Below are 17605 nucleotides of genomic sequence, written 5' to 3'. Positions count from 1 at the left end.
CCTGAACCTGGTGGTGTGGGTTGAGGCTCCTGTTCCTCCTTCCTGATGGTTGAGGGGTAATAACTGTTTCTGAACCTGGTGGTGTGAGTCTTGAGGCTCCTGTACCTCCTTCCTGATGGTTGAGGGGTAATAACTGTTTCTGAATCTGGTTGTGTGAGTCTTGCGGGTCCTGTTCCTTCTTACTGATGATTGATGGGTAATAACTGTCCCTGAACCTGGTGGTGTGGGTCCTGAGGCTCTTGTACCTCCTTCTTGATGGTTGAGGGGTAATAGCTGTTCCTGAACCTGGTGGTGTGGGTCCTGAGGCTCCTGTACCTCCTTCCTGATGGTTGAGGGGGAATAACTGTCCCTGAACCTGGTGGTGTGAGTCTTGCGGGTCCTGTATCTCCTTCCTGAAGGTTGAGGGGTAATAACTGTTCCTGAACCTGGTGGTGTGGGTCCTGAGGCTCCTGTACCTCCTTCCTGATGGTTGAGGGGGAATAACTGTTCCTGAACCTGGTGGTGTGGGTCCTGAGGCTCCTGTACCTCCTTCCTGATGGTTGAGGGGTAAGAACAGTTCCTGACCCTGGTGGTGTGAATCCTGAGGCACCTGTACCTCCTTCCTGACGTTTGAGGGGTAAAAACGGTTACTGAACCTGGTAGTGAGAGTCCTGAGGCTCCTGTACCTCCTTCCTGATGGGTGAGGGGTAATAACAGTCCCTTGACCTGGTGGTGTGGGTCCTGAGGCTCCTGTACCTCCTTCCTGATGGTTGAGGGGGAATAACTGTTCCTGAACCTGGTGGTGTGGGTCCTGAGGCTCCGGTACCTCCTTCCTGATGGTTAAGGGGTAATAACAGTTCCTGAATCTGGTGGTGTGGGTCCTGAGGCTCCTGTACCTCCTTCCTGATGGTTGAGGGGTAATAACAGTTCCTGAATCTGGTGGTGTGGGTCCTGAGGCTCCTGTACCTTCTTCCTGATGGTTGAGGGGTAATAACGGTTCCTGAATCTGGTGGTGTGGGTCCTGAGGCACCTGTACCTCCTTCCTGATGGTTGAGGGGGTAATAACTGTACCTTGACCTGGTGGTGTGAGTCCTGAGGCTCCTGTACCTCCTTTCTGATGGTTGAGTGATAATAACTGTTCCTGAACCTGGTGGTGTGGGTCCTGAGGCTCCTGTACCTCCTTCCTGATGGTTGAGGGGTAATATCTGTCCCTGAACCTGGTGGTGAGTCCTGAGGCTCCTGTACCTCCTTCCTGATGGCTGAGGGGTAATAACTGTTCCTGAACCTGGTGGTGTGAGTCCTGAGGCTCCTGTACCTCCTTCCTGATGGTTCAGGGGTAATAACTGTTCCTGAACCTGGTGGTGTGGGTCCTGAGGCTACTGTACCTCCTTTCCGATGGTTGAGGGGTAATAACTGTCCCTTGACCTGGTGGTGTGGGTCCTGAGTCTCCTGTATATCCTTCCTGATGGTTGAGTGATAATAACAGTTCCTGAACCTGGTGGTGTGGGTCCTGAGGCTCCTGTACCTCCTTCCTGATGGTTAAGGGGTAATAACTGTTCCTGAACCTGGTGGTGTGAGTCCTGAGGCTCCTGTACCTCCTTCCTGATGGTTGCGGGGTAATAACTGTCCCTTGACCTGGTGGTGTGAGTCTTGAGGCTCCTGTACCTCCTTCCTGATGGTTGAGGGGTAATAACTGTTTCTGAATCTGGTTGTGTGAGTCTTGCGGGTCCTGTTCCTCCTTCCTGATGATTGAGGGGTAATAACTGTCCCTGAACCTGGTGGTGTGGGTCCTGAGGCTCCTGTACCACCTTCCTGATGGTTGAGGGGTAATAACTGTTCCTGAACCTGGTGGTGTGGGTCCTGAGGCTCCTGTACCTTCCTCTTGATGGTTGAGGGGTAATAACAGTTCCTGAATCTGGTGGTGTTGGTCCTGAGGCTCCTGTACCTCCTTCCTGATGGTTGAGGGGTAATAACAGTCCCTTGACCTGGTGGTGTGGGTCCTGAGGCTCCTGTACCTCCTTCCTGATGGTTGAGGGGGAATAACTGTTCCTGAACCTGGTGGTGTGGGTCCTGAGGCTCCTGTACCTCCTTCCTGATGGTTAAGGGGTAATAACAGTTCCTGAATCTGGTGGTGTGGGTCCTGAGGCTCCTGTACCTCCTTCCTGATGGTTGAGGGGTAATAACAGTTCCTGAATCTGGTGGTGTTGGTCCTGAGGCTCCTGTACCTTCTTCCTGATGGTTGAGGGGTAATAACGGTTCCTGAATCTGGTGGTGTGGGTCCTGAGGCTCCTGTACCTCCTTCCTGATGGTTGAGGGGGTAATAACTGTACCTTGACCTGGTGGTGTGAGTCCTGAGGCTCCTGTACCTCCTTTCTGATGGTTGAGTGATAATAACAGTTCCTGAATCTGGTGGTGTGGGTCCTGAGGCTCCTGTACCTTCTTCCTGATGGTTGAGGAGTAATAACAGTTCCTGAATCTGGTGGTGTGGGTCCTGAGGCTCCTGTATTTCCTTCCTGATGGTTGAGGGGTAATAACAGTTCCTGAATCTGGTGGTGTGGATCCTGAGGCTCCTGTACCTTCTTCCTGATGGTGGAGGGGTAATAACGGTTCCTGAATCTGGTGGTGTGAGTCATGAGGCTCCTGTACCTCCTTCCTGATGGTTGAGTAGTAATAACAGTTCTAGAATCTGGTGGTGTGGGTCCTGAGGCTCCTGTACCTCCTTCCTGATGGTTGAGGGGTAATAACGGTTCCTGAATCTGGTGGTGTGGGTCCTGAGGCTCCTGTACCTCCTTCCTGATGGTTGAGGGGTAATAACAGTTCCTGAATCTGGTGGTGTGGGTCCTGAGGCTCCTGTACCACCTTCCTGATGGCTAAGGGGTAATAACAGTTCCTGAATCTGGTGTTGTGGGTCCTGAGGCTCCTGTACCTCCTTCCTGATGGTTGAGTGATAATAACTGTTCCTGAACCTGGTGGTGTGGGTCCTGAGGCTCCTGTACCTCCTTCCTGATGGTTGAGGGGGTAATAACAGTTCCTGAATCTGGTGGTGTTGGTCCTGAGGCTCCTGTACCTCCTTCCTGATGGTTGAGGGGTAATAACGGTTCCTGAAACTGGTGGTGTGTTTCCTGAGGCTCCTGTACCTCCTTCCTGATGGTTGAGGGGTAATAACTGTTCCTGACTCTGGTGGTGTGTGTCCTGAGGCTCCTGTACCTCCTTCCTGATGATTGAGGGGTAATAACTGTTCCTGAATCTAGTGGTGTGTGTCCTGAGGCTCCTGTACCTCCTTCCTGATGGCTGAGGGGTAATAACTGTCCCTGAACCTGGTGGTGTGGGTTGAGGCTCCTGTTCCTCCTTCCTGATGGTTGAGGGGTAATAACTGTTTCTGAACCTGGTGGTGTGAGTCTTGTGGCTCCTGTACCTCCTTCCTGATGGTTGAGGGGTAATAACTGTTTCTGAATCTGGTTGTGTGAGTTTTGCGGGTCCTGTTCCTTCTTCCTGATGATTGAGGGGTAATAACTGTCCCTGAACCTGGTGGTGTGGGTCCTGAGGCTCTTGTACCTCCTAATTGATGGTTGAGGGGTAATAGCTGTTCCTGAACCTGGTGGTGTGGGTCCTGAGGCTCCTGTACCTCCTTCCTGATGGTTGAGGGGGATTAACTGTCCCTGAACCTGGTGGTGTGAGTCTTGCGGGTCCTGTATCTCCTTCCTGAAGGTTGAGGGGTAATAACTGTTCCTGAACCTGGTGGTGTGGGTCCTGAGGCTCCTGTACCTCCTTCCTGATGGTTGAGGGGTAAGAACAGTTCCTGACCCTTGTGGTGTGAATCCTGAGGCATCTGTACCTCCTTCCTGACGGTTGAGGGGTAAAAACGGTTACTGAACCTGGTAGTGAGGGTCCTGAGGCTCCTGTACCTCCTTCCTGATGGGTGAGGGGTAATAACAGTCCCTTGACCTGGTGGTGTGGGTCCTGAGGCTCCTGTACCTCCTTCCTGATGGTTGAGGGGGAATAACTGTTCCTGAACCTGGTGGTGTGGGTCCTGAGGCTCCTGTACCTCCTTCCTGATGGTTAAGGGGTAATAACAGTTCCTGAATCTGGTGGTGTGGGTCCTGAGGCTCCTGTACCTCCTTCCTGATGGTTGAGGGGTAATAACAGATCCTGAATCTGGTGGTGTGGGTCCTGAGGCTCCTGTACCTCCTTCCTGATGGTTGAGGGGTAATAACAGTTCCTGAATCTGGTGGTGTGGGTCCTGAGGCTCCTGTACCTTCTTCCTGATGGTTGAGGGGTAATAACGGTTCCTGAATCTGGTGGTGTGTGTCCTGAGGCTCCTGTACCTCCTTCCTGATGGTTGAGGGGGTAATAACTGTACCTTGACCTGGTAGTGTGAGTCCTGAGGCTCCTGTACCTCCTTTCTGATGGTTGAGTGATAATAACAGTTCCTGAATCTGGTGGTGTGGGTCCTGAGGGTCCTGTACCTCCTTGCTGATGGTTGAGGAGTAATAACAGTTCCTGAATCTGGTGGTGTGGGTCCTGAGGCTCCTGTATTTCCTTCCTGATGGTTGAGGGGTAATAACAGTTCCTGAATCTGGTGGTGTGGATCCTGAGGCTCCTGTACCTTCTTCCTGATGGTGGAGGGGTAATAACGGTTCCTGAATCTGGTAGTGTGAGTCATGAGGCTCCTGTACCTCCTTCCTGATGGTTGAGTAGTAATAACAGTTCTAGAATCTGGTGGTGTGGGTCCTGAGGCTCCTGTACCTCCTTCCTGATGGTTGAGGGGTAATAACGGTTCCTGAATCTGGTGGTGTGGGTCCTGAGGCTCCTGTACCTCCTTCCTGATGGTTGAGGGGTAATAACAGTTCCTGAATCTGGTGGTGTGGGTCCTGAGGCTCCTGTACCACCTTCCTGATGGTTAAGGGGTAATAGCAGTTCCTGAATCTGGTGTTGTGGGTCCTGAGGCTCCTGTACCTCCTTCCTGATGGTTGAGTGATAATAACTGTTCCTGAACCTGGTGGTGTGGGTCCTGAGGCTCCTGTACCTCCTTCCTGATGGTTGAGGGGGTAATAACAGTTCCTGAATCTGGTGGTGTTGGTCCTGAGGCTCCTGTACCTCCTTCCTGATGGTTGAGGGGTAATAACAGTTCCTGAATCTGGTGGTGTGGGTCCTGAGGCTCCTGTACCTCCTTCCTGATGGTTGAGGGGTAATAACAGTTCCTGAATCTGGTGGTGTGGGTCCTGAGGCTCCTGTACCACCTTCCTGATGGTTAAGGGGTAATAGCAGTTCCTGAATCTGGTGTTGTGGGTCCTGAGGCTCCTGTACCTCCTTCCTGATGGTTGAGTGATAATAACTGTTCCTGAACCTGGTGGTGTGGGTCCTGAGGCTCCTGTACCTCCTTCCTGATGGTTGAGGGGGTAATAACAGTTCCTGAATCTGGTGGTGTTGGTCCTGAGGCTCCTGTACCTCCTTCCTGATGGTTGAGGGGTAATAACAGTTCCTGAATCTGGTGGTGTGGGTCCTGAGGCTCCTGTACCTCCTTCCTGATGGTTAAGGGGTAATAACAGTTCCTGAATCTGGTGGTGTGGGTCCTGAGGCTCCTGTACCTCCTTCCTGATGGTTGAGTGATAATAACTGTTCCTGAACCTGGTGGTGTGGGTCCTGAGGCTAATGTACTTTCCTCTTGATGGTTGAGGGGTAATAACGGTTCCTGAAACTGGTGGTGTGTTTCCTGAGGCTCCTGTACCTCCTTCCTGATGGTTGAGGGGTAATAACTGTTCCTGAATCTGGTGGTGTGTGTCCTGAGGCTCCTGTACCTCCTTCCTGATGATTGAGGGGTAATAACTGTTCCTGAATCTGGTGGTGTGTGTCCTGAGGCTCCTGTACCTCCTTCCTGATGGTTGAGGGGTAATAACTGTCCCTGAACCTGGTGGTGTGGGTTGAGGCTCCTGTTCCTCCTTCCTGATGGTTGAGGGGTAATAACTGTTTCTGAACCTGGTGGTGTGAGTCTTGTGGCTCCTGTACCTCCTTCCTGATGGTTGAGGGGTAATAACTGTTTCTGAATCTGGTTGTGTGAGTCTTGCGGGTCCTGTTCCTTCTTCCTGATGATTGAGGGGTAATAACTGTCCCTGAACCTGGTGGTGTGGGTCCTGAGGCTCTTGTACCTCCTTCTTGATGGTTGAGGGGTAATAGCTGTTCCTGAACCTGGTGGTGTCGGTCCTGAGGCTCCTGTACCTCCTTCCTGATGGTTGAGGGGGATTAACTGTCCCTGAACCTGGTGGTGTGAGTCTTGCGGGTCCTGTATCTCCTTCCTGAAGGTTGAGGGGTAATAACTGTTCCTGAACCTGGTGGTGTGGGTCCTGAGGCTCCTGTACCTCCTTCCTGATGGTTGAGGGGTAAGAACAGTTCCTGACCCTTGTGGTGTGAATCCTGAGGCATCTGTACCTCCTTCCTGACGGTTGAGGGGTAAAAACGGTTACTGAACCTGGTAGTGAGGGTCCTGAGGCTCCTGTACCTCCTTCCTGATGGGTGAGGGGTAATAACAGTCCCTTGACCTGGTGGTGTGGGTCCTGAGGCTCCTGTACCTCCTTCCTGATGGTTGAGGGGGAATAACTGTTCCTGAACCTGGTGGTGTGGGTCCTGAGGCTCCTCTACCTCCTTCCTGATGGTTAAGGGGTAATAACAGTTCCTGAATCTGGTGGTGTGGGTCCTGAGGCTCCTGTACCTCCTTCCTAATGGTTGAGGGGTAATAACAGATCCTGAATCTGGTGGTGTGGGTCCTGAGGCTCCTGTACCTCCTTCCTGATGGTTGAGGGGTAATAACAGTTCCTGAATCTGGTGGTGTGGGTCCTGAGGCTCCTGTACCTTCTTCCTGATGGTTGAGGGGTAATAACGGTTCCTGAATCTGGTGGTGTGTGTCCTGAGGCTCCTGTACCTCCTTCCTGATGGTTGAGGGGGTAATAACTGTACCTTGACCTGGTAGTGTGAGTCCTGAGGCTCCTGTACCTCCTTTCTGATGGTTGAGTGATAATAACAGTTCCTGAATCTGGTGGTGTGGGTCCTGAGGCTCCTGTACCTCCTTCCTGATGGTTGAGGAGTAATAACAGTTCCTGAATCTGGTGGTGTGGGTCCTGAGGCTCCTGTATTTCCTTCCTGATGGTTGAGTAGTAATAACAGTTCTAGAATCTGGTGGTGTGGGTCCTGAGGCTCCTGTACCTCCTTCCTGATGGTTGAGGGGTAATAACGGTTCCTGAATCTGGTGGTGTGGGTCCTGAGGCTCCTGTACCTCCTTCCTGATGGTTGAGGGGTAATAACAGTTCCTGAATCTGGTGGTGTGGGTCCTGAGGCTCCTGTACCACCTTCCTGATGGTTAAGGGGTAATAGCTGTTCCTGAATCTGGTGTTGTGGGTCCTGAGGCTCCTGTACCTCCTTCCTGATGGTTGAGTGATAATAACTGTTCCTGAACCTGGTGGTGTGGGTCCTGAGGCTCCTGTACCTCCTTCCTGATGGTTGAGGGGGTAATAACAGTTCCTGAATCTGGTGGTGTTGGTCCTGAGGCTCCTGTACCTCCTTCCTGATGGTTGAGGGGTAATAACAGTTCCTGAATCTGGTGGTGTGGGTCCTGAGGCTCCTGTACCTCCTTCCTGATGGTTAAGGGGTAATAACAGTTCCTGAATCTGGTGGTGTGGGTCCTGAGGCTCCTGTACCTCCTTCCTGATGGTTGAGTGATAATAACTGTTCCTGAACCTGGTGGTGTGGGTCCTGAGGCTAATGTACTTTCCTCTTGATGGTTGAGGGGTAATAACGGTTCCTGAATCTGGTGGTGTGTTTCCTGAGGCTCCTGTACCTCCTTCCTGATGGTTGAGGGGTAATAACTGTTCCTGAATCTGGTGGTGTGTGTCCTGAGGCTCCTGTACCTCCTTCCTGATGGTTGAGGGGTAATAACTGTTCCTGAATCTGGTGGTGTGTGTCCTGAGGCTCCTGTACCTCCTTCCTGATGGTTGAGGGGTAATAACTGTCCCTGAACCTGGTGGTGTGGGTTGAGGCTCCTGTTCCTCCTTCCTGATGGTTGAGGGGTAATAACTGTTTCTGAACCTGGTGGTGTGAGTCTTGAGGCTCCTGTACCTCCTTCCTGATGGTTGAGGGGTAATAACTGTTTCTGAATCTGGTTGTGTGAGTCTTGCGGGTCCTGTTCCTTCTTCCTGATGATTGAGGGGTAATAACTGTCCCTGAACCTGGTGGTGTGGGTCCTGAGGCTCTTGTACCTCCTTCTTGATGGTTGAGGGGTAATAGCTGTTCCTGAACCTGGTGGTGTGGGTCCTGAGGCTCCTGTACCTCCTTCCTGATGGTTGAGGGGGAATAACTGTCCCTGAACCTGGTGGTGTGAGTCTTGCGGGTCCTGTATCTCCTTCCTGAAGGTTGAGGGGTAATAACTGTTCCTGAACCTGGTGGTGTGGGTCCTGAGGCTCCTGTACCTCCTTCCTGATGGTTGAGGGGGAATAACTGTTCCTGAACCTGGTAGTGAGGGTCCTGAGGCTCCTGTACCTCCTTCCTGATGGGTGAGGGGTAATAACAGTCCCTTGACCTGGTGGTGTGGGTCCTGAGGCTCCTGTACCTCCTTCCTGATGGTTGAGGGGGAATAACTTTTCCTGAACCTGGTGGTGTGGGTCCTGAGGCTCCGGTACCTCCTTCCTGATGGTTAAGGGGTAATAACAGTTCCTGAATCTGGTGGTGTGGGTCCTGAGGCTCCTGTACCTCCTTCCTGATGGTTGAGGGGTAATAACAGTTCCTGAATCTGGTGGTGTGGGTTCTGAGGCTCCTGTACCTTCTTCCTGATGGTTGAGGGGTAATAACGGTTCCTGAATCTGGTGGTGTGGGTCCTGAGGCACCTGTACCTCCTTCCTGATGGTTGAGGGGGTAATAACTGTACCTTGACCTGGTGGTGTGAGTCCTGAGGCTCCTGTACCTCCTTTCTGATGGTTGAGTGATAATAACTGTTCCTGAACCTGGTGGTGTGGGTCCTGAGGCTCCTGTACCTCCTTCCTGATGGTTGAGGGGTAATATCTGTCCCTGAACCTGGTGGTGAGTCCTGAGGCTCCTGTACCTCCTTCCTGATGGTTGAGGGGTAATAACTGTTCCTGAACCTGGTGGTGTGAGTCCTGAGGCTCCTGTACCTCCTTCCTGATGGTTGAGGGGTAATAACTGTTCCTGAACCTGGTGGTGTGGGTCCTGAGGCTCCTGTACCTCCTTTCCGATGGTTGAGGGGTAATAACTGTCCCTTGACCTGGTGGTGTGGGTCCTGAGTCTCCTGTATATCCTTCCTGATGGTTGAGTGATAATAACAGTTCCTGAACCTGGTGGTGTGGGTCCTGAGGCTCCTGTACCTCCTTCCTGATGGTTAAGGGGTAATAACTGTTCCTGAACCTGGTGGTGTGAGTCCTGAGGCTCCTGTACCTCCTTCCTGATGGTTGCGGGGTAATAACTGTCCCTTGACCTGGTGGTGTGAGTCTTGAGGCTCCTGTACCTCCTTCCTGATGGTTGAGGGGTAATAACTGTTTCTGAATCTGGTTGTGTGAGTCTTGCGGGTCCTGTTCCTCCTTCCTGATGATTGAGGGGTAATAACTGTCCCTGAACCTGGTGGTGTGGGTCCTGAGGCTCCTGTACCACCTTCCTGATGGTTGAGGGGTAATAACTGTTCCTGAACCTGGTGGTGTGGGTCCTGAGGCTCCTGTACCTTCCTCTTGATGGTTGAGGGGTAATAACAGTTCCTGAATCTGGTGGTGTTGGTCCTGAGGCTCCTGTACCTCCTTCCTGATGGTTGAGGGGTAATAACAGTCCCTTGACCTGGTGGTGTGGGTCCTGAGGCTCCTGTACCTCCTTCCTGATGGCTGAGAGGGAATAACTGTTCCTGAACCTGGTGGTGTGAGTCCTGAGGCTCCTGTACCTCCTTCCTGATGGTTAAGGGGTAATAACAGTTCCTGAATCTGGTGGTGTGGGTCCTGAGGCTCCTGTACCTCCTTCCTGATGGTTGAGGGGTAATAACAGTTCCTGAATCTGGTGGTGTGGGTCCTGAGGCTCCTGTACCTTCTTCCTGATGGTTGAGGGGTAATAACGGTTCCTGAATCTGGTGGTGTGGGTCCTGAGGCTCCTGTACCTCCTTCCTGATGGTTGAGGGGGTAATAACTGTACCTTGACCTGGTGGTGTGAGTCCTGAGGCTCCTGTACCTCCTTTCTGATGGTTGAGTGATAATAACAGTTCCTGAATCTGGTGGTGTGGGTCCTGAGGCTCCTGTACCTTCTTCCTGATGGTTGAGGAGTAATATCAGTTCCTGAATCTGGTGGTGTGGGTCCTGAGGCTCCTGTATTTCCTTCCTGATGGTTGAGGGGTAATAACAGTTCCTGAATCTGGTGGTGTGGATCCTGAGGCTCCTGTACCTTCTTCCTGATGGTGGAGGGGTAATAACTGTTCCTGAACCTGGTGGTGTGAGTCCTGAGGCTCCTGTACCTCCTTCCTGATGGTTGCGGGGTAATAACTGTCCCTTGACCTGGTGGTGTGAGTCTTGAGGCTCCTGTACCTCCTTCCTGATGGTTGAGGGGTAATAACTGTTTCTGAATCTGGTTGTGTGAGTCTTGCGGGTCCTGTTCCTCCTTCCTGATGATTGAGGGGTAATAACTGTCCCTGAACCTGGTGGTGTGGGTCCTGAGGCTCCTGTACCACCTTCCTGATGGTTGAGGGGTAATAACTGTTCCTGAACCTGGTGGTGTGGGTCCTGAGGCTCCTGTACCTTCCTCTTGATGGTTGAGGGGTAATAACAGTTCCTGAATCTGGTGGTGTTGGTCCTGAGGCTCCTGTACCTCCTTCCTGATGGTTGAGGGGTAATAACAGTCCCTTGACCTGGTGGTGTGGGTCCTGAGGCTCCTGTACCTCCTTCCTGATGGTTGAGAGGGAATAACTGTTCCTGAACCTGGTGGTGTGGGTCCTGAGGCTCCTGTACCTCCTTCCTGATGGTTAAGGGGTAATAACAGTTCCTGAATCTGGTGGTGTGGGTCCTGAGGCTCCTGTACCTCCTTCCTGATGGTTGAGGGGTAATAACAGTTCCTGAATCTGGTGGTGTGGGTCCTGAGGCTCCTGTACCTTCTTCCTGATGGTTGAGGGGTAATAACGGTTCCTGAATCTGGTGGTGTGGGTCCTGAGGCTCCTGTACCTCCTTCCTGATGGTTGAGGGGGTAATAACTGTACCTTGACCTGGTGGTGTGAGTCCTGAGGCTCCTGTACCTCCTTTCTGATGGTTGAGTGATAATAACAGTTCCTGAATCTGGTGGTGTGGGTCCTGAGGCTCCTGTACCTTCTTCCTGATGGTTGAGGAGTAATATCAGTTCCTGAATCTGGTGGTGTGGGTCCTGAGGCTCCTGTATTTCCTTCCTGATGGTTGAGGGGTAATAACAGTTCCTGAATCTGGTGGTGTGGATCCTGAGGCTCCTGTACCTTCTTCCTGATGGTGGAGGGGTAATAACGGTTCCTGAATCTGGTGGTGTGAGTCATGAGGCTCCTGTACCTCCTTCCTGATGGTTGAGTAGTAATAACAGTTCTAGAATCTGGTGGTGTGGGTCCGGAGGCTCCTGTACCTCCTTCCTGATGGTTGAGGGGTAATAACGGTTCCTGAATCTGGTGGTGTGGGTCCTGAGGCTCCTGTACCTCCTTCCTGATGGTTGAGGGGTAATAACAGTTCCTGAATCTGGTGGTGTGGGTCCTGAGGCTCCTGTACCACCTTCCTGATGGTTAAGGGGTACTAACAGTTCCTGAATCTGGTGTTGTGGGTCCTGAGGCTCCTGTACCTCCTTCCTGATGGTTGAGTGATAATAACTGTTCCTGAACCTGGTGGTGTGGGTCCTGAGGCTCCTGTACCTCCTTCCTGATGGTTGAGGGGGTAATAACAGTTCCTGAATCTGGTGGTGTTGGTCCTGAGGCTCCTGTACCTCCTGCCTGATGGTTGAGGGGTAATAACAGTTCCTGAATCTGGTGGTGTGGGTCCTGAGGCTCCTGTACTTCCTTCCTGATGGTTAAGGGGTAATAACAGTTCCTGAATCTGGTGGTGTGGGTCCTGAGGCTCCTGTACCTCCTTCCTGATGGTTGAGTGATAATAACTGTTCCTGAACCTGGTGGTGTGGGTCCTGAGGCTAATGTACCTTCCTCTTGATTGTTGAGGGGTAATAACGGTTCCTGAATCTGGTGGTGTGTTTCCTGAGGCTCCTGTACCTCCTTCCTGATGGTTGAGGGGTAATAACTGTTCCTGAATCTGGTGGTGTGTGTCCTGAGGCTCCTGTACCTCCTTCCTGATGGTTGAGGGGTAATAACTGTTCCTGAATCTGGTGGTGTGTGTCCTGAGGCTCCTGTACCTCCTTCCTGATGGTTGAGGGGTAATAACTGTCCCTGAACCTGGTGGTGTGGGTTGAGGCTCCTGTTCCTCCTTCCTGATGGTTGAGGGGTAATAACTGTTTCTGAACCTGGTGGTGTGAGTCTTGTGGCTCCTGTACCTCCTTCCTGATGGTTGAGGGGTAATAACTGTTTCTGAATCTGGTTGTGTGAGTCTTGCGGGTCCTGTTCCTTCTTCCTGATGATTGAGGGGTAATAACTGTCCCTGAACCTGGTGGTGTGGGTCCTGAGGCTCTTGTACCTCCTTCTTGATGGTTGAGGGGTAATAGCTGTTCCTGAACCTGGTGGTGTGGCTCCTGAGGCTCCTGTACCTCCTTCCTGATGGTTGAGGGGGAATAACTGTCCCTGAACCTGGTGGTGTGAGTCTTGCGGGTCCTGTATCTCCTTCCTGAAGGTTGAGGGGTAATAACTGTTCCTGAACCTGGTGGTGTGGGTCCTGAGGCTCCTGCACCTCCTTCCTGATGGTTGAGGGGTAAGAACAGTTCCTGACCCTGGTGGTGTGAATCCTGAGGCACCTGTACCTCCTTCCTGACGGTTGAGGGGTAAAAACGGTTACTGAACCTGGTAGTGAGGGTCCTGTGGCTCCTGTACCTCCTTCCTGATGGGTGAGGGGTAATAACAGTCCCTTGACCTGGTGGTGTGGGTCCTGAGGCTCCTGTACCTCCTTCCTGATGGTTGAGGGGGAATAACTGTTCCTGAACCTGGTGGTGTGGGTCCTGAGGCTCCTGTACCTCCTTCCTGATGGTTAAGGGGTAATAACAGTTCCTGAATCTGGTGGTGTGGGTCCTGAGGCTCCTGTACCTCCTTCCTGATGGTTGAGGGGTAATAACAGTCCCTTGACCTGGTGGTGTGGGTCCTGAGGCTCCTGTACCTCCTTCCTGATGGTTGAGGGGGAATAACTGTTCCTGAACCTGGTGGTGTGGGTCCTGAGGCTCCTGTACCTCCTTCCTGATGGTTAAGGGGTAATAACAGTTCCTGAATCTGGGGGTGTGGGTCCTGAGGCTCCTGTACCTCCTTCCTGATGGTTGAGGGGTAATAACAGTTCCTGAATCTGGTGGTGTGGGTCCTGAGGCTCCTGTACCTTCTTCCTGATGGTTGAGGGGTAATAACGGTTCCTGAATCTGGTGGTGTTGGTCCTGAGGCTCCTGTACCTCCTTCCTGATGGTTGAGGGGGTAATAACTGTACCTTGACCTGGTAGTGTGAGTCCTGAGGCTCCTGTACCTCCTTTCTGATGGTTGAGTGATAATAACAGTTCCTGAATCTGGTGGTGTAGGTCCTGAGGCTCCTGTACCTCCTTCCTGATGGTTGAGGAGTAATAACAGTTCCTGAATCTGGTGGTGTGGGTCCTGAGGCTCCTGTATTTCCTTCCTGATGGTTCAGGGGTAATAACAGTTCCTGAATATGGTGGTGTGGATCCTGAGGCTCCTGTACCTTCTTCCTGATGGTGGAGGGGTAATAACGGTTCCTGAATCTGGTGGTGTGAGTCATGAGGCTCCTGTACCTCCTTCCTGATGGTTGAGTAGTAATAACTGTTCTAGAATCTGGTGGTGTGGGTCCTGAGGCTCCTGTACCTCCTTCCTGATGGTTGAGGGGTAATAACTGTTCCTGAATCTGGTGGTGTGTGTCCTGAGGCTCCTGTACCTCCTTCCTGATGGTTGAGGGGTAATAACTGTCCCTGAACCTGGTGGTGTGGGTTGAGGCTCCTGTTCCTCCTTCCTGATGGTTGAGGGGTAATAACTGTTTCTGAACCTGGTGGTGTGAGTCTTGTGGCTCCTGTACCTCCTTCCTGATGGTTGAGGGGTAATAACTGTTTCTGAATCTGGTTGTGTGAGTCTTGCGGGTCCTGTTCCTTCTTCCTGATGATTGAGGGGTAATAACTGTCCCTGAACCTGGTGGTGTGGGTCCTGAGGCTCTTGTACCTCCTTCTTGATGGTTGAGGGGTAATAGCTGTTCCTGAACCTGGTGGTGTGGGTCCTGAGGCTCCTGTATCTCCTTCCTGAAGGTTGAGGGGTAATAACTGTTCCTGAACCTGGTGGTGTGGGTCCTGAGGCTCCTGTACCTCCTTCCTGATGGTTGAGGGGTAAGAACAGTTCCTGAGCCTGGTGGTGTGGGTCCTGAGGCTCCTGTACCTTCCTCTTGATGGTTGAGGGGTAATAACAGTTCCTGAATCTGGTGGTGTTGGTCCTGAGGCTCCTGTACCTCCTTCCTGATGGTTGAGGGGTAATAACAGTCCCTTGACCTGGTGGTGTGGGTCCTGAGGCTCCTGTACCTCCTTCCTGATGGTTGAGGGGGAATAACTGTTCCTGAACCTGGTGGTGTGGGTCCTGAGGATCCTGTACCTCCTTCCTGATGGTTAAGGGGTAATAACAGTTCCTGAATCTGGTGGTGTGGGTCCTGAGGCTCCTGTACCTCCTTCCTGATGGTTGAGGGGTAATAACAGTTCCTGAATCTGGTGGTGTGGGTCCTGAGGCTCCTGTACCTTCTTCCTGATGGTTGAGGGGTAGTAACGGTTCCTGAATCTGGAGGTGTGGGTCCTGAGGCTCCTGTACCTCCTTCCTGATGGTTGAGTGATAATAACTGTTCCTGAACCTGGTGGTGTGGGTCCTGAGGCTCCTGTACCTCCTTCCTGATGGTCGAGGGGTAATATCTGTCCCTGAACCTGGTGGTGAGTCCTGAGGCTCCTGTTCCTCCTTCCTGATGGTTGAGGGGTAATAACTGTTCCTGAACCTGGTGGTGTGAGTCCTGAGGCTCCTGTACCTCCTTCCTGATGGTTGAGGGGTAATAACTGTTCCTGAACCTGGTGGTGTGGGTCCTGAGGCTCCTGTACCTCCTTTCCGATGGTTGAGGGGTAATAACTGTCCCTTGACCTGGTGGTGTGGGTCCTGAGGCTCCTGTATATCCTTCCTGATGGTTGAGTGATAATAACAGTTCCTGAACCTGGTGGTGTGAGTCCTGAGGCTCCTGTACCTCCTTTCTGATGGTTGAGGGGTAATAACGGTTACTAAACCTGGTAGTGTGGGTCCTGAGGCTCCTGTACCTCCTTCCTGATGGTTGAGGGGTAATAACTGTTCCTGAACCTGGTGGTGTGGGTCCTGAGGCTCCTGTACCTCCATCCTGATGGTTAAGGGGTAATAACAGTTCCTGAATCTGGTGGTGTGGGTCCTGAGGCTCCTGTACCTCCTTCCTGATGGTTGAGTGATAATAACTTTTCCTGAACCTGGTGGTGTGGGTCCTGAGGTTAATGTACCTTCCTCTTGATGGTTGAGGGGTAATAACGGTTCCTGAATCTGGTGGTGTGTTTCCTGAGGCTCCTGTACCTCCTTCCTGATGGTTGAGGGGTAATAACTGTTCCTGAATCTGGTGGTGTGTGTCCTGAGGCTCCTGTACCTCCTTCCTGATGGTTGAGGGGTAATAACTGTTCCTGAATCTGGTGGTGTGTGTCCTGAGGCTCCTGTACCTCCTTCCTGATGGTTGAGGGGTAATAACTGTCCCTGAACCTGGTGGTGTGGGTTGAGGCTCCTGTTCCTCCTTCCTGATGGTTGAGGGGTAATAACTGTTTCTGAACCTGGTGGTGTGAGTCTTGAGGCTCCTGTACCTCCTTCCTGATGGTTGAGGGGTAATAACTGTTTCTGAATCTGGTTGTGTGTGTCTTGCGGGTCCTGTTCATTCTTCCTGATGATTGAGTGGTAATAACTGTCCCTGAACCTGGTGGTGTGGGTCCTGAGGCTCTTGTACCTCCTTCTTGATGGTTGAGGGGTAATAACTGTTCCTGACCCTGGTGGTGTGGGTCCTGAGGCTCCTGTACCTCCTTGCTGATGGTTGAGGGGGAATAACTGTCCCTGAACCTGGTGGTGTGAGACTTGCGGGTCCTGTATCTCCTTCCTGATGGTTGAGGGGTAAGAACATTTCCTGACCCTGGTGGTGTGAATCCTGAGGCACCTGTACCTCCTTCCTGACGGTTGAGGGGTAAAAACAGTTACTGAACCTGGTAGTGAGGGTCCTGAGGCTCCTGTACCTCCTTCCTGATGGGTGAGGGGTAATAACAGTCCCTTGACCTGGTGGTGTGGGTCCTGAGGCTCCTGTACCTCCTCCCTGATCGTTGAGGGGGAATAACTGTTCCTGAACCTGGTGGTGTGGGTCCTGAGGCTCCTGTACCTCCTTCCTGATGGTTAAGGGGTAATAACAGTTCCTGAATCTGGTGGTGTGGGTCCTGAGGCTCCTGTACCTCCTTCCTGATGGTTGAGGGGTAATAACAGTTCCTGAATCTGGTGGTGTGGGTCCTGAGGCTCCTGTACCTTCTTCCTGATGGTTGAGGGGTAATAACGGTTCCTGAATCTGGTGGTGTGGGTCCTGAGGCTCCTGTACCTCCTTCCTGATGGTTGAGGGGGTAATAACTGTACCTTGACCTGGTGGTGTGAGTCCTGAGGCTCCTGTACCTTCTTCCTGATGGTTGAGGGGTAATAACGGTTCCTGAATCTGGTGGTGTGGGTCCTGAGGCTCCTGTACCTCCTTCCTGATGGTTGAGGGGGTAATAACTGTACCTTGACCTGGTGGTGTGAGTCCTGAGGCTCCTGTACCTCCTTTCTGATGGTTGAGTGATAATAACTGTTCCTGAACCTGGTGGTGTGGGTCCTGAGGCTCCTGTACCTCCTTCCTGATGGTCGAGGGGTAATATCTGTCCCTGAACCTGGTGGTGAGTCCTGAGGCTCCTGTACCTCCTTCCTGATGGTTGAGGGGTAATAACTGTTCCTGAACCTGGTGGTGTGAGTCCTGAGGCTCCTGTACCTCCTTCCTGATGGTTGAGGGGTAATAACTGTTCCTGAACCTGGTGGTGTGGGTCCTGAGGCTCCTGTACCTCCTTTCCGATGGTTGAGGGGTAATAACTGTCCCTTGACCTGGTGGTGTGGGTCCTGAGGCTCCTGTATACCCTTCCTGATGGTTGAGTGATAATAACAGTTCCTGAACCTGGTGGTGTGAGTCCTGAGGCTCCTGTACCTCCTTTCTGATGGTTGAGGGGTAATAACGGTTACTAAACCTGGTAGTGTGGGTCCTGAGGCTCCTGTACCTCCTTCCTGATGGTTGAGGGGTAATAACTGTTCCTGAACCTGGTGGTGTGGGTCCTGAGGCTCCTGTACCTCCTTCCTGATGGTTAAGGGGTAATAACAGTTCCTGAATCTGGTGGTGTGGGTCCTGAGGCTCCTGTACCTCCT

Source organism: Hypanus sabinus, unplaced genomic scaffold (assembly GCF_030144855.1).
Source record: "Hypanus sabinus isolate sHypSab1 unplaced genomic scaffold, sHypSab1.hap1 scaffold_773, whole genome shotgun sequence".
Classification (NCBI taxonomy): domain Eukaryota; kingdom Metazoa; phylum Chordata; class Chondrichthyes; order Myliobatiformes; family Dasyatidae; genus Hypanus; species Hypanus sabinus.
This window is presented reverse-complemented; position numbering follows the sequence as displayed.